The 24,051-nt window shown below is 42.3% G+C and overlaps 1 protein-coding gene across 2 annotated transcripts in view; it reads right to left on the bottom strand.

Moving 5' to 3' along the window:
- LOC122812235 (cell adhesion molecule 4-like) overlaps window positions 1-24,051 on the bottom strand; it is a 507,138-nt gene that overhangs the window by 382,040 nt on the left and 101,047 nt on the right. The gene's annotated exons all lie outside the window — the stretch shown is intronic.

The raw sequence follows: 24,051 nt of genomic DNA, 5'->3' as shown, positions 1-24,051 counted from the left end.
TGGGATTCAGAAAGACTGTGTTCAAGATCAAAGCCAAGCCACCACTGTTTGCATTGCATACATAAGCCTCATTGCTAATTACCTCTGCATGCAACCAAGCCATTGTGAACAATGAGCAGCCTCTCATCATGGCAGCAGCACAGACCCATGGCCAGACTATGTTAATGCATCTGAGCGGCTGAGGTGAATGCTGAATGTGCATGAACAACTCTGACAGTTGTCATTAGTCTATGCTCACAGACGGAAAAGCTATGTTGACAATGTTGATGTGATATGTAGCAATATATATCTATATCTATCTCTAATATCTCTCTCTCTCTCACACACACACACACACACACACACACACACACACACACACACACACACACACACACACACACACAAAATGTTTCATGAAAATAAAAAGAGCATGGATTGCTAAGGGTGGAGTAGTGATTTATTATAACAGAAACCACAGGGACAGAAAGAAGATCACCAAGGGAACTTCCTACCAGAGCAAGGAGTCAAAACATAATGGAAAAGGTGGTATGGCAATATCTGAATGCAGAATAATATGAAACCTATACAGCACAGGTGGGATAAACTAAAGTAACATGATGATGTACCATCCTACACCAGTACTGACAACATCAGTGTGAGCCATTGGCCTGTACTATACAAGGCAGGTGGGTTACAGTAAAGTAACTTGATGATGTACCAACCTACACCAGTACTGACAACATCAGTGTGAAATGCTGGCCTGTACTAAACAGAATAGATGGGATACGGTAAAGTAACATGATGATGTACCAAACTACACCAGTCCTGATAACATCAGTGTGAGCCATTGGCCTGTACTATACAGGACAGGCGGGATACAGTAAAGTAACATGATGATATACCAACCTACACAAATCCTGACACCATCAGTGTGAGCCTTTGCCCTGTACAATGCAGGAGATATGAGATACAGTAAAGTAACATAATGATGTACTGACCTACACCAGTACCGACAACATCAGTGTGAGCAGTTGGCCTGTAGTGTACAGGACAGGTGAGATACAATAAAGTAACATGATGATGTACCAACCTACACAAATCCTAACACCATCAGTGTGAGACTTTGACCTGTACTATACAGGACATGTGGGATACAGTAAAGTAGTATGATGATGTACTAACCTACACATGTACTGACAACATCAGTGTGAATCATTGGTCTGTACTATACAGGACAGGTGGGACACAGTAAAGTAACATGATGATATACCAACCTACACCAGTACTGACACCATCAGTGTATGCCTTTGACCTGTACTATACAGGACATGTGGGATACAGTAAAGTAGTATGATGATGTACTAACCTACACATGTACTGACAACATCAGTGTGAACCATTGGTCTGTACTATACAGGACAGGTGGGACACAGTCAAGTAACATGATGATATACCAACCTACACCAGTACTGACACCATCAGTGTGAGCCTTTGGCCTGTACTATGCAGGAGACGTGGGATACAGTAAAGTAACATGATGATATACTAACCTACACATGTACTGACAACATCAGTGTGAACCATTGGTCTGTACTATACAGGACAGGTGGGACACAGTAAAGTAACATGATGATATACCAACCTACACAAATCCTGACACCATCAGTGTGAGCCTTTGGCCTGTACTATGCAGGAGACATGGGATACAGTAAAGTAACATGATGATGTACTAACCTACACCAGTACCGATAACATCAGTGTGAGCCATTGGCCTCTAGTATACAGGACAGGTGGGATACAGTAAAGTAACATGATGTACCAACCAACACCAGTACTGACAACATCAGTGTGAGCCATTGGCCTGTACTCTACAGGACAGGTGGGATACAGTAAAGTAATATGATGATGTACCAACCAACACCAGTACTGAGAACATCAGTGTGAGCAGTTGGCCTGTACTATACAGGAGAGGTGGGATACAGTAGGGTATCGGGATGATGTACCAACCTACACCAGTACTGACAATATCAGTATAGCCAATGGCCTGTACTATACAGGACAGGTGGGTTACATTAATGTAACATGATGTACCAAACTACACCAGTACAGAAAACATCAATGTGAGCCGTTGGCCTGTACTATACAGGACAGGTGGGATACAGTAAAGTAACATGAATGTGTACCAACCTACACCAGTACTGAGAACATCATTGTAAGCCATTGGCTTGTACTATATGGAACAGGTGGGATACAGTAACATAATAACATCATGTACCAACCTACACCAGTACTGACAACATCAGTGTGAGCCATTGGGCTGTACTATACAGGACAGGTGGGGTACAATAACATAAAATGATAATGCACCAACATATACCAATACTGACAGCATCAGTGTGAGCCGATGGATTATACTATACTGGACAGGTGGGATAGAGTAACATAACATGATGATGTACCAACCTACACCAGTATTGTCAACATCATTGTGAGCCATTAGCCTGTACTATATAGGACATGTGGGATATAGTAATGTAACATGATGATGTACCAAACTACACCAATACTGACAACATCAGACTGAGCCACTGGCCTGTACTATGCAGGACAGGTGGGATACACTAAAGTAACATGATGCTGTACCAACCTATACCAGTACTGACAACATCAGTATGAGCCACTGGCCTGTACTATGCAGGACAGGTGGGATACACTAAAGTAACATGATGCTGTACCAACCTATGCCAGTACTGACAACATCAGTGTGAGCCATTGTCTGTACTGTACTGGATAGGTGGAATACAGTAAAGTAACATGAATGCGTACCAACCTGCACCAGTACTGACAACATCAGCCTGAGCTGTTGTACTGTACTATACAGGACAGGTTGGATAGAGTAACATAACATGATGATGTACCAACATACACCAGTACTGACACCATCAGTGTGAGATGTTGGCCTGTACTATACAGGACTGGCTGGATACAGTAAAGTTATATGATGCTGTACCAACCTACACCAGTACTGACAGCATCAGTGTGAGCCGTTGGCCTGTATTATACAGGACAGATGGGGTACAGTGACAAAACATGATGATGTACCAACCTACACCAATACTGGCATCAGTATGAGCTGTTGGCCTGTACTATACAAGAGAGGTGGGATATAGTAACATAACATAATGATGTATCAACCAGCAGCAGTAAAGATAACATCAGTGTGAGCCACTGGCCTGTACTATACAGGACAGATGGGATACAGTAAAGTAACATGAATACGTACCAACCTACACCAGCATTGATAACATCCTTGTTAGCTGTTGGCGTGCACTATACAGAACAAGTGGCATACAGAAACGTAACATGACGATATACCAACCAACACCAGTGCTGACAACATCAGTGTGAGGCATTGGCATGTACTATACAGGACAGGTTGGATACAGAAAAGCAACATGATGATGTACCAACCTACTACAGTACTGACAATTTCAGTGTGAGCCAGTGGCCCATATTATACAGGATAGGTGGGATACAGTAAAGTAACATGATGATGTACCAACCTACACCAGTACTGTCAACCTCAGTGTTAACCCTCTACTACACATGACAAATGGGATACAGTAACATAACATGATGATGTACCAACCTACACCAGTACTGACAACATCAGTGTGAGCCATTTGCCTGTACTATACAGGACAGTTGGGGTACACTAAAGTAACATGATGATGTACCATCCTAAACCAGTACCGACAACATCAGTGTGAGCCATTGGCATGCACTATGCTGTAAAGGTGGGATATAGTAAAGTAAAATGATGATGTACAAATCTACACCAGTACTGACTACCTCACTGTAAACCACTGGTCTGTACTATACAGGACAGGTGGGATACAGTAATATAACATGATGATGTACCAGCCTACAGCAGTGCTGACAACACTAGTGTGAACAGTATGCCTCCATACACCAGTACTGACACCATCGGTGTGAGCCATTGGCTTGTGCTATACAGAGCAGTTGGCATACAGTAACATAACATAATGATGTACCAACCTACACCAGTACTGGCAACATCAGTGTAAGCCATTGGCCTGTATTCTACAGGACAGGTGGGATACAGTAAAGTAACATGATGATCTACCAACCTACAGCAGTGCTGTCAACACTAGTGTGAACAATTTGCCTCCATACACCAGTACTGACACCATTAGTGTGAGCCGTTGGCTTGTGGATTACAGGGCAGTTGGCATACAGTAGCATAACATATTGATGTACCAACCTACACCAGTACTGACAACATCAGTGTGAGCCATTGGCCTGTAATATACAGGAAAGGAGGAATACAGTAAAGTAACATGATGATTTACCAAGATACATGAGTACTGACAACATCAGTGTGAGCCATTGGTCTGTACTATACAGGACTGGTGGGATACAGTAAAGTAACATGATGATGTACCAACCTACACCAGTACTGACAACATCATTCTGAGCCACTGGCCTCTACTATACAGGTCAGGTGGCATATAGTAAAGTAACATGATGATGTACCATCCTACACCAGTACTGACAACATCAGTGTGAGCCATTTGCCTGTTCTATACAGGACAGGTGGAATAAAGAAAAATAACATGAATGTGTACCAACCTACACCAGTACTGACAAGATCAGTGTGAGCCACTGGCCTGTACTATACAGGACAGGTAGGATACAGTATTGTAACATGATGTACCATCCTACACCAGTACTGACAACATCAGTGTGAGCCATTTGCCTGTTCTATACAGGACAGGTGGAATAAAGAAAAATAACATGAATGTGTACCAACCTACACCAGTACTGACAACATCAGTGTAAGCCGTTGGCCTGTATTATACAGGACAGGTGGGATACAGTAAAGTAACATGATGATGTACCCACCTACACCAGTAATGACAACATCAGTGGGAGCTATTGGCCTGTACTATAGAAGGCAAGTGGGATACAGTAACGTAACATGAAGATTTATCAACCTATACCATTACTGACAACATCAGTGGGAGCTATTGGCCTGTACTACAGATGAAAAGTGAGATACAGTAACATAACATGAAGATTTACCAACCTATACCATTACTGACAACATTAGTGTGAGCTGTTGACCTGTATTATAAGGACAGGTGGGAGACAGTAAAGTAATATGATGATGTACCAACCTACATGAGTACCGACAACAAGAGTGGGATCTGTTCACTTGTACTATATAGGAATGGTGGGATACTGTAAAGTAACATGATGATGTACCCACCTACACCAGTAATGACAACATCAGTTGGAGCTATTGGCCTGTACTATTGAAGACAGGTGGGATACAGTAATGTAACATGAAGATTTACCAACCTATACCATTACTGACAACATCAGTGTGAGCCGTTGACCTGTACTATAAGGACAGGTGGGAGACAGTAAAGTAATATGATGATGTACCAACCTACATGAGTACTGACAACTAGAGTGTGATCTGTTCGCTTGTACTATATAGGAATGGTGGGATACTGTAAAGTAACATGGTGATGTACCAACCTACACCAGTAGTGACAACATCAGTGTCAGCCACTGGCCTGTTCTATACAGGACAAGTGGGATACAGTAAAGTAACATGATGATGTACTGACCTACACTAGTGCTGACAACATCAGTGTGAGCCTTTGACCTGTACTATACAGGTCAGGTAGGATATAGTAAAGTAACACGATGATGTACCAACCTACAGCAGTACTGACAACAACAGTGTGAGCCGTTGGACTGTATTATACTGGATAGGTGGGATATAGTAACATAACATGATGATGTGCCAACCTACACCAGGAGTGACAACATCACTGTGAGTCGTTGACCTGCACTACACAGGACAGGTGGGATACAGTAACATAACATGACAATGTGCCAACCTACACCAGTACTGACAACATCAGTTTGAGCTGTTGGCGTGTACTATACAAGACAGGTGTTATACAGTAATGTAACATGATAATGTACCAACCTACACCAGTACTGACAAGATCAGTGTGAGCTGTTGGCCTGTACTATACAGGACAGGTGGGATACAGTAAAGTAACATGATGATCTACCAACTTATACCAGTACTGACAACATAAGTGTGTGCTGTGGGCCTGTACTATATGGGGCAGATGGGATACAGTAAAGTAACATGATGATGTACCAACCTACACCAGTACTGACATCAGTATGAGCCGTTGGCCTGCACTATACAGGAGAGATGGGATATAGTAACATAACATGATGATGCACCAACCAGCAGTAGTACAGACAATATCAGTGTGAGCGAGCCGCTGGCCTGTACTATACAGGGCAGGTGGAATACAGTAAATTAACATGAATATGTACCAACCTACACCAGCATTGACAACACCCTTGTGAGCTGTTGGCCTGTACTACACAGAACAAGTGGCATACAGAAACGTAACATGATGATATTCCAACCTGCTCCAGTACTGACAACATAAGTGTGAGGGGTTGGCCAATACAATGCAGGACTGATTGGATACAGTAAAGTAACATGATGCTGTATCAACCTACACCAGTACTGACAACATCAGTGTGAGACATTGGCCTGTACTATAATGGACAGCTGGGTTACAATAACATAACATGATGATGTACCAACCTACACCAATACCCGTACCAACCTACATCAGTACTGATAACCTAAGTGTGTGCCTTTGACCTGTAATATACAGGACAGGAGGGATACAGTAACGTAACATGATGATGCACCAGCCTACACCAGTATTGACTACCTCTGTGTGAACCATTGACCTGTACTTTACAGGACAGGTAGGATACAGTAATATAAAATGATGAAGTACCAACCTACAGCAGTACTAACACCACCAGTGTGAACAGTTTTCCTGTATTATACAGGACAGGTGGGATACTGTAATGTAACATGATGATTTACCAACCTACATTAGTACTGACACCATCAGTGTGAGCCATTGGCCTGTACAGTACAGGTCAGGTGGGTACAGTAAAGTAACATGAATACATGCCAACCTACACCAGGATTGACAACATCCTTGAGAGCTGTTCGCCTGTACTATACAGGACAAGTGGCATACAGAAACATAATATGATGATATACCAACCTACACCAGTTTTGACAACATCAGTGTGAGGCATTGGAATGTACTCTACAGAACAGGTTGTATACAGTAAAGCAACATGATGAACTACCAACCTACACCAGTACTGACGATGTCAGTGTTAAGAATTGGCCTGTAATATGCAGGACGGGGGTATACAGTAAAGTAACATGACGATGTACGAACCTAAACCAGTATTTACAACCTCAGTGTGAACTATTCTCCTGTACTATACGGGACAGGTGGGATACAGTAACATAACATGATGATGTACCAACCTAGACCCATACTGAAAACATCAGTGTGAGCTGTTTGCCTGTATTATACAGGACAGTTGGGATACAGTAACGTAATCTGATGGTGTACCAATGTAGACCAGTACTGACAACATTAGTGTGAGCCGCTGACCTGCCTTATACAGGACAGGTGGGATACAGTAAAGTAACATGATGATGTACTAACTCACATTAGTACTGACAAAATCATTGTGAGCCACTAGCCTATACTATAGAGGACATGTGGTATGCAGTAACATAACATGATGATATACCAACCTACACATGTACTGACAACATCAGTGTGAGCCACTGGTCTGTACTATACAGAACAGGTGGGATACAGTAAAGCAACATGATGATGTATCAAACTACACCAGTACTGACAAATCAGTGTTAGCTGTTTGTCAGTACTATACAGGACAGGTGAGATACATTAACATAACATGATGATGTACCAACCAGCACCAGTACTGACATCAGTGTGAGCCATTGGCGTGTACTATACAGGACAGGTGGAATACCGTAAAGTAACATGAATGTATACCAACCTACACCAGTACTGACAACATCAGTGTGAGACATTGGCCTGTGCTATACAGGATATGAGGGATACAGTAATGTAACATGATCATGTGCCAACCTGCACCAGTACTGACATCATTGTTAGCCATTGGCCTGTACTATACAGGAGATGTGGGATACAGTAACATAACATGATGATGTACCAACCTACACCAGTACTGACAACATCAGTGTGAGCCATTGGCCTGTACTGTACAGGACAGATGGAATACTCTAACATAACATGATGATTTACCAACCTACACCAGTACTGAGCAAATCAATGTGAGCCATTGGCCGGTACTATGCAGGTCAGGTAGGCTACAGTAAAGTAACACGATGCTGTACCGACCTACACCAGTACTGATAACATCCATGTGAGCCATTGGCCTGTACAATAAGGACAGGTGGGATACAGTATAGTAACATGATGATGTACCAACCTACACCAATAGTGGCAAAATCAGTGTGAGCCGTTGGACTGTACTATGCAGGACACATGGGATACAGTAAAGTAACACGATAATGTACTGAACTACATCAGTAGTGACAACATCAGTGTGAGCCATTGGCCTGTACTTTACAGGAGAGGTTTGATACAGTAAAGTAACATGATGGTGTACCAACCTACACCAGTACTGAATAGATCATTGTGAGCCATTAGCTTGTATTATAAAGGGCAAGTGGGATATAGAAAAGTAACATGATGATGTACCAACCTGCACCAGTACTGACAACATCTGTGTTAGCCGTTTGCCTGTACTATACAGGACAGGTGAGATACTGTAAAGTAACATGATGATGTAATGACCTACACTAGTACTGACAACATTAGTGTGAGCCGTTGGCCTTTACTATACAGGACAGGTGGGATACATTAACATAGCATAATGATGTACCAACTTACACTAGTACTGACAACATCAGTGTGAGCAGCTGGCCTGTACTATACAGGACAGGTGGGATACAGTAGCATAACATGATAATGTATCAACATACACCAGAACTGACAACTACAGTGTGAGCCGTTGGCCTGTACTATATAGGACAGGTGAGATATAGTAAAGTAACATGATGATTTACCAAGCTACCCGAGTACCGACAACATCTATGTGAGTCGTTGGCCTGTACTGTACAGGACAGGTGGGATACAGTAAAGTAACATGATGTACAAACCTACACCAGTACTGACAACATCATTCTAAGCCATTGGCCTTTACTATACAGGACAGGTGGGATATAGTAAAGTAACATGATTATGTACCATCCTACACCAGTACTGACAACATAAGCCATTTGCCTGTTCTATACAGGACAGGTGGGATACAGAAAAGTAGCATGAATGTGTACCAACCTCCTCAAGTACTGACAACATCAGTGTGAGCCATTGGCCTGTACTATACAGGACAGATGGGATACAGTATCATAACATGATGATTTACCAACCTACATCAGTACTGACAACATCAGTGTGAGCCATTAGCCTGTACTATACAGGACAGGTGGGATACAGTAAAGTAACATGATGGTGTACCAACGTACACCAGTACTGACAACATCCATGTGAGCCATTGGCCTGTACTATACAGGACAGGTAGGTTACACTAAAATAACATGATGATGTACCAACTTTCACTAGTACTGACAACATCAGTGTGAGCCGTTGGCCTGTACTTTACAGGACAGGTGGAATGCAGTAAAGTAACATGATGATGTACCCACCTACACCAGTAATAACAACATCAGTGGCAGCCATTGGCCTAAACTATAGAGGACAGGTGGGATACAGTAACATAACATGAAGATGTACCAACCTACACCATTTCCGAGAACATCAGTGTGTGCCGTTGGCCTATACTATAAGGACAGGTGGAGGACAGTAAAGTAACATGATGATGTACCAACGTACACCAGTAGTGACAACATCAGCATCAGCCATAGGCCTGTTCCATACAGGACAGATTGGATACAGTAAAGTAAAGTACAGTTTTGTACCTACCATAAATGTAGATGTTCGAGTGCTAATACAGCTGCAGTCATAACAGATGGGTTCTCCTGCCGTCAGGCGGGTCCTCGGTCAGCCGAATTCCAAAGTCTAGGTCCAGCATCGGTTGTCGTCGCTTCTTCCCTGACGTCAGTGCACCAGGGGTATAAAATAGCCAGCCGACGCCATTTTCTTCAGTTTTTCTTGTCCCAGATGTCAGGTGCCCCCAGAAGGAAGGCAATACATAAATTTGTGTGATAAAGCAATGCAATATAATCAAAATACAGTAGTGCAAGCAAATACATCAAGAAAGAATACCCCAATCAGGTAGCATGAGGAGGTGTTAGCCAATAGGCCTGTCCCAAGAGGGGAAGGAGGGAGGGAAACCTGGACTGCAGCTGTATTAGCACTCGAACATCTACATTTATGGTAGGTACAAAACTGTACTATGTTCATCGTGCATACAGCTGCAGTCATAACAGATGGGTAGAATCCCAAAGCTAAGAAAGGGGTGGTAGGCACTAGGTGGAACTAGGAGGAGCCAGAATGCCCTGCAAGACTGCAGTGGCAAAGCCCGCTCTAGATTTGGAGTATAATGGAAGGTGGTAGTGCTTGGAGAAGGTATGCACAGAACTCCAAGTGGCTGCTTCCAAAATATCTTTGGTAGGAACTCCTCTGAGAAAAGCTGCAGAGGTAGCCGTGGCCCTTGTGGAGTGAGATCTGATGCCTGTAGGTACAGTTTTGCCATGAAAAGAATAGCAAAAGCGTATGCAGTGGGCTATCCATTTTGAGATCGTCTGTTTGGAAATTGGCTTTCCTTGAGCTCCTATAGCATAGGACACAAAGAGCTGATCTGATTTTCTGAAAGGCTTTGTTCTGTCCAAATAATAACACAGTTGTCTGTGGATGGCCAAGGAATGTAGTAATCTCTCCCCTTTGTTTTGAGGATTAGGATAAAAGGTAGGTAAGTGTATAGCCTGATTCAAAGCTACCCTGGATACCACTTTTGGCATAAAAGACAGGTTGGTTTGTAAGGAAACTCTGTCCTGATGGAAGATGATGAAAGGCTGTACAGCCATGAGAGCTTGTAGTTCCGATACCCTATGAGCTGAGGTAATAGCCAGAAGGAAAGCTGTTTTCCCAGACAAATATTGCAAATCTTATGAGGCAGCTGGCTCAAAAGGAGGCAAGGTCAGCTTTTCTAGAATGAAATTGAGATCCCAAGCAGGTATTGGTTGTTTCCTTGGGGGTTTTAGATTCTTAGCCCCTCTGAGGAACTGTCTTAAGAGTGGGTGAGAGAATAAGGGTGGATCAGTGTTGTATTCTGCAGAAATGGATGAGGCATGGATTTTGATGGAGGAGAAAGAAAGTCCACTGCTTAGCAGCTCAGCTAGATACTGTAATATTTGAGGTAAATTCAGTTTTCCAGGATCCTGGCCCTTTTTCTCATTCCAGACACAAAACTGTTTCCATTTTGCGGAGTAAGCCTTTCTAGTAGACGGCCTTCTGGCCTCCAAAATGACATCCTGCACCTCCTTGGAGAGTAGGGTCTGTTGTGATGCTAAGGAATCTTCCATGCAGCTAGATTGAGTGTTTTTAGCTGACTGTGAAGAGTTTTGAAGCTGTGCTGAGTCAGACGAAGAGGCATTAGAGGCAGGGTCCATGGTGGGGAATACGTCAGGCTCCTCAGGAGTAGGTACTAGTGTTGTCTTGGCCAGTCTGGAGCAATGAGAATCATCTTTGGTCTGTTTGCTCTGGTTTTTAATAGAACTTTGGGCAGCAGAGGAAGAGGTGGGAAGGCATAAACTGTCATTGATGTCCAACTGAAAGAGAGAGCGTCCACTCTCCAGGCCTTTGGATGAAAAATCCTTGAGCAGAATTTTGTCAATTGGTGATTTTCGTGGGAGGCAAAGAGATCTATGTCTGGCCTTCCCCATGCTTGAATTATCTCTGTAAAAACTTGAGGATGCAACTTCCATTCGTGTGGATCTGTCATATTTCTGCTTAGGTTGTCTGCCAGCGTGTTTTCCTTGCCTGGCAAGTACTGTGCTTGTAGTTCGATTTGTAAGTCCAGGGCCATGTTCCAAAGTGACATGGCCAGTCTGCATAGGGGGTATGAATGGGTTCCTCCCTGTTTGTTTATGTACCACATTACTGTGGTGTTGTCCGTCCTTATCAATAGTTGACCTTTTGTTGATGACCTCTTTTTCCTATGGAGGGGAACTGGTGCCCATCTAGTGGATTTTTTACAACACATCAATAATTTAGGTGTTTTTTTTAAATTTACTATGGAGTTTTCACACCAATTAATCAATTATCTTGATGTGACTATTTATCGGCATCAAGATGAATATTTGACTAAGGTTTTTAGAAAGCCATGTTATAGATCTGCTTACCTCTGCAGGGATAGTATGCATAATCCCATGATTTTTAATAACATCATTAAGGGGCAAGTTCTTAGGTTGTCTAGGCTTTGTTCAGATGATGGTTCTTTTGTAAGAGAGTTAGCTGTTCTACGAGAGAGTTTCCTTAATAGAGGCTATTATGCAAGTGAAGTGAATGTTGCATGTTCCACTGCCCACAAATATAGACAAACTAGGGGCAAACCTTATTATTCTAAAAGGAGTGAAGATGCCCCTAGCAGAAACAAATCTGAATCTAGGCTATCAGTGACATTGCCATATGGCACTAATGTCTCAGTGGTCAAAAGGGCATTAATGAATAATTGGAATGTTCTTTTGGCTGATGATCAAATTAGAACTATAGTAGGGAATTGTCCGATGTATACATTTAAAAACTTGAGAAACCTTAAGCAACAACTTTGCTTTCCGAATCTAAGTCCCTCAGGTATGATGGTTACAAATAGTCTGTGTTATGGAACCAGAAAATGTGGCTCATGTCCACAGTGCCCTTACATCGATGAGTCTAGGTACTTTAGAAGTCCCAATACAGGTAAACTATGGGAAATTCGTTGTAATTCTAGTTGTAATACTAGAAATGTAGTCTATGTTGCTTACTGTCAAGTTTGTTTTCATTTTTACATAGGCAAGACTAATAGAACGCTCAGGGAGCGTATACGGGACCATCTATATTGTCTTGCTAGGGAACAGAGGTATAGTGCTTTAGCTAAGCACACCCTTCTCATGGGTAATCAACATGTTTTTGCTTTTCAGGTATTGCATGTCCAACCAGTTAATGTGAGGAGGGGGGATATTACTAATATGACAGAGGAGGCTGAATTGAAATGGATACTTCGCTTAGTGGCTCATAGGGGGAGGGGCTTGAATGAGTGTGTGCCCCTTAAGCCAATACTCAAAGCTAGACCGCTGAAGTGATATGTTTTTTATCGTTGAAGGAGGCAATTCTATTAATTGCATTAATTATATATTAGGGACAGTTAAATGTTCATTTTGCTGTTTTCTAATGTTTTTAATATTTTAAGTTTGTTAATAAATTTATATGAGCATTTAGTTTTGAGATGGAAGTGACGTATATAAGAGCGTAGTTTGAATGTTGTTGGTACGTCTGAGGAAGCGGAAGTTGGATGTCCGTGAAAGCGCTAACGTTCTTTGACCATTAAACTCTTGCTGTTTTTTTTATCTGGTGGTGATTATTGACTTTGGACTGAATAGTTTCTTGGATTCCATTGGAATTGGTTTGCGACGAACTTCACACGAACTGTATGTGACTATTTAGTTTTGCATTTATTATTATATGAAGAAACATATGTTGTCGTTGTGTATATGAGCTGTTTCTGCCAGCGTTTGGGATTTTTTCATTTAAACTCTGCACATTTGGGTTATCTTTATCTATCTATATATATATATATATATATATATATATATATATATATATATATATAAGCAGCTAAAACACACAAACACTTCACATGCAGTGCAACCTAGAGCACTTTAATTGTAGCAATATTAAGGCAATGAGCTAATGACACTAGACTGGGAGGAGTGTCACAGATCAGATTTACAGTAGGGGCGGGCAACTGCAAAGCCACCAAGTATAAAAGCAAGACACCAACTGGGAGGGAGGGTGAGGACAGTAGCCTACAGACAGTAGCACTAGAGAAAGCATAAACAGATATAGAATTCTTTTAACTGCAGACAAATCAGTAACTTGTGCAGATTAGTTAATAGCAATTAAATACACTCGAAGTCTAAAAAGCAGACAATAAAAGTGCTATATATTAATTGTTAAAAACAATAATCTGTATAAATAATCGAAAAAAAACAGGATACTTATATATCTCAGCTAACAGCTACGGTCAACAACTTATCCACTCTGCTCAGTGTGTATAAACAGAAACCCTATCAAAGTTAGGGCTTAAATACCAGAAGAACAACTTTTTTTTTTCACAAGAACACAAAAGAACCAGCCCCTACTCAGCAGACTATTAACACAATCTAGCAAAGTTAAAGAGAGGTTTCAGCTAGAAACAATAGCCTACAGACAGTAGCACTAGAGAAAGCACAAACAGATAAAGATTTGTAAAGATACAGAATGCTTTTAACTGCAGACAAATCAGTTACTTGTGCAGATTAGTTAATAGCAATAAAATACACTCGGAGACTAAAAAGCAGACAATAAAAGTGCTATATATTAATTGTTAAAAACAATAATCTGTATAAATAATCGAAAAAAAAAACAGGATACTGTTATAAAGTACTGATATAAAGTAAAATACTGATATAAAGTACAAACATTCGCTGGCAGTCCAAATAAAGAGAAGAGTATTGTCAACTGGCCTGGCCTCTTTGAGAAAATGGGTAGACCCTGATGGTGGGTATTGTCAAGGGACTGAAGGACGCAAAACTAAATTATCTTGGAAATCCTATAAAGGAAAATGTAGGATTGGGCATTTGATATCTTGCACCATTCATCTCTATCCCTTTTCCACCATAACTGAGATTAACTGCCATATGCTATGGCTGTAAAAAGAACTATTTCAGTGTTGGCTAGTTTTACATTGAAAGCATTCGGAGAATGTACCAAACACACTTTTAAAACCCAAATATGGAAGCAATGTTCAAATCCAGCAGGAGTACCTTATAACAAGGAAATGAAAATGTACATGGTAACTAAACTGCATTACATATTTTCTCCGTGTATTTGGTAAGTGTGTACACTAGTTTAAAAATATGTTTATTTACTTATTTCACTTTGTTAATCTGGTTAGCTGTTATAGAGTAGAGCACATTTAAAGAGAGGACTTTGGGAGAAAATCTCCAGATCAATATAACTTACAATAAAGACAAGTGCAGAAATTCGAAGTATGTCATAATACCATACATAAGTAAAAACATTTGCACGATACATTTATTAAAATAATATGTGCCTCATCACCTCACAGTAAGAAGCTGTCCGGTTCGATTCTCAGCTAGAGCGTCTTCTGCGTGGAGACATGCGTGAATGGGCGTACCTTCATTGAAGGTTGTGCGTCAGGGCTGGCGACTCAGCACATAAAAATCTATTGCCAATAATTAGTGGACCGGAGTTCCGCAGTGGCGACCCCTAACCAGGAAAAGCCGAAAGACACAACAAAATATGTGCCTCCTATGTTCATAGAATCATATACTAGGTAATCAGTATGTAGACCATTATAAGCCTAACCAATAACCAGACATCTGAAAATAAAAATATTACTCAATAAAAGTTTGAAGTAAATAGCTGATTATTGTTGAGGGTCTCATTGTTACTATGAAAATTGAAATTGGAATAAGTGAGGTAAAAGCTATAAATAAACCTAACAATGCTGGGGGACACACATGGACAGGAACACATCATTTCGCTGAAATCCCAAATTGTCAAATAAAAAAATGATTACACCTGAAAGAACAAAATGGAAAACATTGATCTATTTAAAAAAACAGAGAAAGTACAGTTGTGTAACATCTTACCATAACAGTAGATGTCCTTCTCTTCACTGTTGCAGTTTTTGGTACATAAGGGATGTTGCTTCCTGGGCAGTCAGTCACTTGGCTAGAATAGGTAAGCCTGAAAAGGATCTTGTTTGTGCCGTACATCACATTCATTCTGCCCACATAGAACATAGGGCATAAAAAGGATGTAAGGACACAACTACACAGAACTGAATTGCCCCAGAAGAGAACAGTCATCACAGAACAAAGGAGTCCTTGCACATCCAGAAGGAAAAAATGCAGAATAAACAAGAGGGGATTGGAGGGAGAGAGTGAATACTGCAACAGTGAAAAGAAGGACATCAACTGTTACGGTAAGATTTTACACAACTGTACTATGTCCTACCATAATCACTGTTGCAGTGTTCAGAACATAAGGGAGAGTAAAAAAGCTTAAGAAACAGAATGGGAGGTGGAAGGCTGGGAAGAGCCTTCAACAAACCCACACAAAATGGTTCCAGCAAAACCTGCTCTGGCCCTAGAAACCACTTCTTATTGCAAATTCAACATTCATAGTAACAATGGGACCCTCAACAATAATCAGCTATTTACTTCAAACTTTTATCCAACTTACAATGCTTAGTAAATGTATGCATGGAAGACCAAGTAGCAGCTTCAAGGATGGAATGGTGTCCAATCCCTTGAAGAAGGCACCAGAAGAGACAACAGCCCTAGCAGAAAGAGCTCTAACAGAAGCAGACAGAGAGAGATTTGCCATGAAAGGAATAACAAAAGGAAATGGCCTTAGGTATCCAGGAGGAGATGGTTTGCTTAGAAACAGCCAAACCCAAATACCTGGGATGAAAGGAAACAAAAAAGCTATTCAGACTTACGAATAGTGCTAATTTTATCCAAATAGTACCTGAGCTGTCTGTGCAAATCCAAGGTATGCAGAACGCTCTCAGTAGCAGATTGAGGAGAAGGAAAAGAGGAAGGGAGTTGCACCGACTGATTCAAGGACAACTCATTGACTACCTTGGGCATAAAAGAAGGATTAGTACAAATGGATACCCTGCCCCTCTGAAAAACCAAAGGAGGAATGGCCATAAGGGTCTGGAGCTGAGCTCAGAAACCCTACAAGCAGAAGTAAGAGCCACAGCAACAAAACAGTCTTCCAGGTACAATTTTGCAAAGAAGCAGAATTTGCAGGCTCAAAAGAAGCCTGGGTTAATTTTTCCAAAACAAAATTAAGATCTTATGGATGAAAAATAGGCTTTCTTGGAAGTCTAATATGCGGGAAGCCTTTAAGAAATTGCTTGACCACAAAATGAGAAGTCAAAGGAGGAGTCAAGGGCAGACAACTAGGAATGTCTGACAAATGGGCCTTCACAGAAGCATAAGCCAAGTCAGACTGGAGCAACTCACACAAATAAGACAAGAACAGAAGGACCCCCACTGAAAAAGGGTCCTGGTTATGAGCATGGCACCAGACTGAAAATCTCTTCCACTTGGACATGTAAGATTTTTTGGTTGAGGGTTTCCTTGCCTCCTGTAAAACCATGAGCATGACCTCAGAAAAGTGGTGCCTGAAAGGGATCAAAATCATATCACCCACAATGTCAGTTGCAGAGTGGACAAGTGGGGATGAACCCCTTGTCCAGTGTGAGGAGATACAAACAGTGAGATAACTTGTGATGCTTGCTCCTGGCCAGATGCATTAAGAGGGGGAGCCAGTGCTGTCTCAGCCAAAGGGAGTCACTAGCACGATTTTTGCAGAGTCCAGCTGAATGTTCTGCAGGAATCCTGGAAGTAGAGGAAGAGGAAGGAAAGCATAAAGAAACTTTCCCTTCCAAGGAATGGGTAGGCCATCCATCTTTCAGGCCAGATGGCATGGGACTCTGGAACAGAATGCAAAAAGATTTACCTGAATAATACCAAACCAACGGACAATGTCCAGAAACACGTTACTGTGAAGCATGCACTCATGAGCCTGTGTTTTGGGCCTGCTCAGAGAGCCTGCCAGAAGATTGTGCTCTGAAGGAATGTATACTGCATGAAGAGTTAACTGATAATGGAGAGCTGCATCCCAAGCCTGAAATGCCATCTTGCAGCTGCGGTAAGATTTCATGTCCCCCCTGCTTGTTGACATACCACATCAGTGTAGTGTTGTCTGTGTACACTTTCAAGGGGCCTGGAGAGAACATGGGGTGAAAAGCCTGAAGGGCCAGAATTAGAGACCTCATCTCTTTGATGCTGATATGGTCTGACTTCAGATAGGGAGGCCAAAGACACTGAACTGTCAGGTGACCAGGAAATGCCCCCCACTCAAAGTATGAGGCATCAATGAACAGCTGTTGAGAAGGGACTAGAGGCTGAAATGGCCAGTCTGGGTTGAGAACGAACTGTCTAATCCACTGCTTGAATTCCTTCTTGAGACAGTGAAAGAGAGGAACACTAAAGTCCAGAGGGTGATGATGCTGCAGCCAAACTGACCTGAGGTACCACTGAAGCTTCGGCATATGCAGTCTGGCAAGAGAAAGCATTGGAATAGAAGAAGCCATGAATCCCAGGGTCTGAAGAAACTCCTTGGTTGGCATGGCAGTCAGGAGAGGAACAGACTGAAAGAAGGCTGTCAATGACAATATCTTTGAAGGAAGAAGAGAGGCCATGAAAATAAATTTAAAACGAAAAAGAAAAATTACCCCAATGGAGCACTTATCTGGTGTTGCTAAATGTTCAGTACAGCAGCAAAATGTTCAAACCAACTGGCAATGTTCAAACTGGTGGCAAAAGAAGTTCTGGGTAGTTGCATCCGTATGTCCCTTTTATGTCCTACTTTCTGTGCAATGAGCATAAATGTGACGTATGGCACAAACAAGATCCTTTCAAGCTTATCTCTACTGGCCGAGTGATGGGCTGCCTGGGAAGGGACATCTCTTGTGTACCGAATCTTGCATGTATAATATGGAAGGACATCAGCTATGTGAGATTGTAGAACAAGGGGATCAGGGAATTTGCCCTTTCCTCACTGTTGTGTGATCTGGAGTTAGTATATATAATTAGCAGGGGGTGTGGGGGTGCAGGGGGACAAAACATTTATAGTTCAGTGTTTTGTATGTTAGTGTTAAAGGTTCAATTATTTGTTAGTTGAGGTTTTGGGATTTTGACTAAACTATATGAATCTGCATGGATAGATACTTATGAAGGATACATTTTAAATTTGAACTGCTGGCCTAATACTTCTTTTAAGTTATTATTATTTTTATTATGCTAAACAAATTGTGTTGTTGAAAACTTTCATGTAGCAGTAAAATAACTAAATATCAGCAAAATGTGCCTACAAAAGGAAACAGTGTGAACCATAATTCTTTTTCTGGTTCCATTGTTGCAGTCATGTCATAATGTCATGGTGGACTGCAATGAAGGGACAGACTATTAGGCTTCAGTACAGCAGCCACTGGCCTCCCTGACCACATTAATACAAGCTGTGTTAAAAAAGATATACCTGAGATTAAAATGGCTTCAGAAAAGAAGGCAGAATGTCCTTCATGGATGCATCTGCAGTCATAACAAGTGGGTTGTCCTGTCGTCAGGCAGCCCTGCAGTCTTCCAAAGTCCGGGTCCGGCGATGTCGCACTCCTCGTCATCTCTGTTGGTCTTCGGGTATAAAAGCATCAGCCGACGCCATTTTCCTCAGTCTTTCTTGCCGTGGCGCCAAGCAGAAGCTGTTCGCAAGTGCCGGTCGGTCGGATCCAGAGATTACTTCTACCGAATACTACCAAGACTTCTAAAGCTAAGTACCCGTTGGAGACTCTTTCTTGCCTCAGCCGATGTCAGAAAAAGTTAACAATTGTTTAACCTGTGGGAAACAAATACCTCATAAAGATTTCCACTCATACTGTCTGCCTTGTTTAGGCCCAGCCCACGGCGTAGCAGCCTGTTCGGCCTGTGCTTCTTTAACTGGCTTAGGCGTCGGTCGGAGTTTGCAGAACAGTTTTTCGGTACTGATTTTACATTATGCCGCCGGATCCTCCGACTACCCCAAAAGCATAAAGATAAAGACCGACACGAAACCACGGTAAAGCAAACAAAACTGCTCAAAGTACAGCTGAACCTATTCTAACAACTGAGGCCCCTGCTACAACTCTTGAATCGACCTCAGAAATTTTACCCACTACGGTGGTTGACTTATCAGACACCATCCCTTGGATGTCTCTACCCCAGCACGTGGTGCTGCTAGGCCTCCAGCTGCCATGTCCATTAAGGCCTTCGCCAGGGCTAAAGCAGCCAAGACTACTAAATCAGTGCCTGTTAAACCCCCCACATCCAGGCCCTCTTCTAGTTCTCAAATGCTTTCTTTGGCAGAAGATTTAATTTCCTTAATTAGAGGATCTCAACCTCACCCAGACAGGGCCTCTCAGCCCCTGAGAAGAGACCTAGGGCAGAGCCCCCTGAGCCAATTTCTACTGATGATTCTGCTGATGAATCAGACATAACTGATCAGCCTGAGGCTCCCTTCTCCAATTTCGAAGATTCGGATGCTGAAGAATCCATTCCAGCTGCTTCCCCACCAGAAGAATTCTCCTTTGGGGAAACCTTGCATGCCATGCGAGAACAGTTCCAATGGCAGCAACAGGATTTTTCAGACTCCAGAAAAAGACTTAGGACCTTTCTGCACCTCCCACAGCACAGGCCCTTAGCTATACCTCCTGTTCTCTCTGTGGTGGATGATGCTTTCAATGATGTTTGCTCTGCTCCAGATTCTTTACCCCAGCCCCTGCCAAACCAGACAGATTTTACAGGGTGCCAGATACTCATCACCACCTTTACAAGGCCCCACTTGCAAACCCAGAAACTATTTCCCAGGGTCCCAAGGCAGTAGCGACCACAGCTAAAAACCCTATTCCTTCTGAAAGGGAAGCAAGGTCACTAGACAGATGGGGTAAAAGGTCTACACTTCAGCTACTCTCTCAGCTAGAGCTTTAAACTGTCAGTTTCACATGATACAATACCAAGAGTTTATGCTTGATCAGTTAACTAAAAACTAACCACTGATGAATCTCTTGATAAGAAATATGTATTAGAGATGGTAAATAACATACAACAGGTTAGCAACCATTCCTTAAAATGTGGCTATGATGCACTGGAGGCTTCATTTAGATCAGCCATGACAGGCACAGTGATAAGAAGGCATGCATGGCTAAAGGAACAAGCTTTACGGATCATGTTAAAGCTAAGTTGCTAGATGCTCCTATGGACAAGACAAGTCTGTTTGGTACACCTGCCCAGCAGGTTATGAAGAAAATGGAAGAAAAGGCAAAATCTGTTCAAACTGTTAAAGATTTCTTGCAGGTTCAACCCCAAGGTTTAGCAGGAACTGGCCTGCCAAGAATTGGTCCTTTCCTGACTCCACAAAATTTCAAAGGGGTAGAAATAGACATTCCAGAGGCAGAAACCAATCCAGAGGAGGTGCCTACAGAGGGCGACAGTGGCAAGGTAACAACAGAGGCACAGACACAGCCACTGCCACTACATCAGCACAACCGCAGTGACTTAATCCTAAATCCGCCTACCAGGGAACAAATAGCAGCCCTCTAGGCGGAAAGTTAACCTTATTTTCAAAGAACTGGCACTACATAACAAAAGACAAGTGGATTTTACAAACCATAGATCAAGGTTACCGGTTTCACTTCCACACTTTACCAGTCAAAGAGGAATGCCAAATCTACCTCCAAATCAAAAAACAGAGGCTCTACGCCAGATAATGGAGTTAGCAAACATGAGAGCTGTGGAAAGAGTGCCAACAGCAGAACAAGGAAAGGGGTTCTACTCCAGACTATTCCTAGTTCCAAGAAAGGAAAAAAGTTGGAGACCAATTCTCGACCTGTCCACCTTAAATACATACATCATTGTCCCAAAATTCAAAATGCTGACCCTACAGCAACTTCTTCCCATGCTGGGCAAGGAGTCTTGTGTGGTAACTCTAGATCTCAAGGAGGCATACCTGCACGTCCCCATTCGACCAATCTGCAGAAGATACCTCAGATTTCTTGCAGGATCAGAGCACTATCAATTCTCAGCATTGCCCTTTGGCTTATCTACTGCGCCCAGAGTATTCACAAAATGCCTGGCATCAGTAATCGCCCATTGCAGACTACAGGGAATTCAAATTTACCCATACCTGGACGACTGCCTGCTACAAGGGGACAACAAAAGCAAGCTGACAACAGATTTACAAAGGGTCATTTACTTGCTACAAGGACTGGGATACACAGTCAATTTACAAAAGTCAAGACTGATACCATCCCAAACAAGGACTTTCTTCAGCGCCCCATTGGACACAGTACAACAAATGGCATTCCTGACTACAGAAAAACAAAAGAACTTCCTCTTTACTTCTTGGCACTAACAAAACTGAACAAGTTAACAGCAAGAAAAGTTCTACAGGCCTTGGGCTTCATGGCATCATGCATAATCTTGGTCCCATTTGCCAGACTACATATGAGGAAACTACAGTGGTACCTAAAGAATTTATGGTCCCAACACAGACACAGTCTAGAAACAGAAATCCCACTAATTCCATGCTTAAAACAGGAGTTCCTATGGTGGGCTCAGGCATGCCAGTCAAACCCAGGCCTACCCTTTCGCAGATGTCAACCAAGCCAGACCATCACAACAGACGCTTCAGACCTAGGATGGGGGGCCCACATGCTGGACAAATGCGTGCAAGGATTGTGGACACAGGATCAACTTCACCTGCACATCAATCTAAAAGAAATGCTGGCAGTAAAACTGGCAATCCAAAAGTTCAAACCATTTCTCAAAGAGGGCCAGTTGATGATAAGGACAGACAACACCACAGTCATGTGGTACATCAACAAACAGGGAGGCACTCATTCATACCCCTATGCAGAATGACCTTGGAGCTGTGGACCCTGGCACTCAGCTACAACATTCAGTTACAGGCAATATTTGTACCAGGAAAGACAATACTCTGGCAGACATATTAAGAACCACTTCGATGCCCACGAATGGAAGCTGCACCGGACATCTTCAAGACCATCTCAAGAAATGGGGAATGCCACAGATAGACCTATTTGCATCACCTCTCAATTACCAGCTCAAAAATTCTGCACAAGGACATTCCACCCACTAGCATGGAAAGTGGACTCACTCTCCTTCAACTGGAAAGGCCTAACAGCATATGCATTCCCACCTCTTCCTTTGATACACAAGGTACTGCTAAAAATAAGGGAAGAACGTCCAAGGATAATCCTGATAGCTCCAAACTGGCCAAGACAACACTGGTACCCACTACTGAAGAGCATGTCTCGGAACAATATGTGGCCAATACCACTGATGCCTTTGATGTTAACTCAGAACAACTACAGCATCATACATCCAAACCTAAAAACGCTGCAACTGACTGCATGGAACATCACATAGCAGCAGCGAATCCAGAACTTTCCCAAAGAGTTAAGGACATTATTCTTGAAGCACGCAGACCTTCAACAAGAAGGGACTATGCTGGAAAATGGAAAAGGTTTGTCATTTGGAGTGAAAGAGGAAAAGATGTGTCAAACATAGATATGCCTAACATTCTGGAGTATCTGGCTGAACTTCTTCATTCAGGCCTGTCCTACTCCTCCATCAAGATACATGCATCAGCTATTTCAGCAGAATACAGCTTTGATCCACCTGTTTTTCGCACCCTTTGCTCAGGCAGTTCCTCAGAGGAATCAAGAATGTAAAACCTCCAAGGAAACCACCATTACCAGCTTGGGATTTAAACTTTGTGCTAGAAAAGTTGACACTATCACCCTTTGAACCAGCAGCAACAGCAGACCTACAACACCTGTCATGGAAAACTGCTTTCCTACTGACAATTACTTCAGCAAGGAGGGTTTCAGAACTACAGGCCTTAATGGCAGTGCAACCCTTCCTAATCTTCCACCAAGATAGAGTGTCCTTGAGGACTAATCCTACATTTATGCCCAAGGTGGTATCCAGAGTGTCTTTAAACCAGGCAATCCACCTACCTACCTTCTTTCCCAACCCACAAAACAGAGGGAAAGAATACTGCATACCTTGGATGTACATAGACAGCTACGCTACTACTTGGACAGAACAAAAATAGCAGAAAGACTGACCAACTCTTTGTAGCCTATGCAACAGGAAGGGAAGGAAAAGCTATTTCAAACAGACAATCTCCAAATGGATAGGAA

The sequence above is a fragment of the Protopterus annectens genome, chromosome 9.part0 (assembly GCF_019279795.1).
Source record: "Protopterus annectens isolate FY-2018-M chromosome 9.part0, PAN1.0, whole genome shotgun sequence".
Taxonomy (NCBI): domain Eukaryota; kingdom Metazoa; phylum Chordata; order Ceratodontiformes; family Protopteridae; genus Protopterus; species Protopterus annectens.
This window is presented reverse-complemented; position numbering and strand designations above follow the sequence as displayed.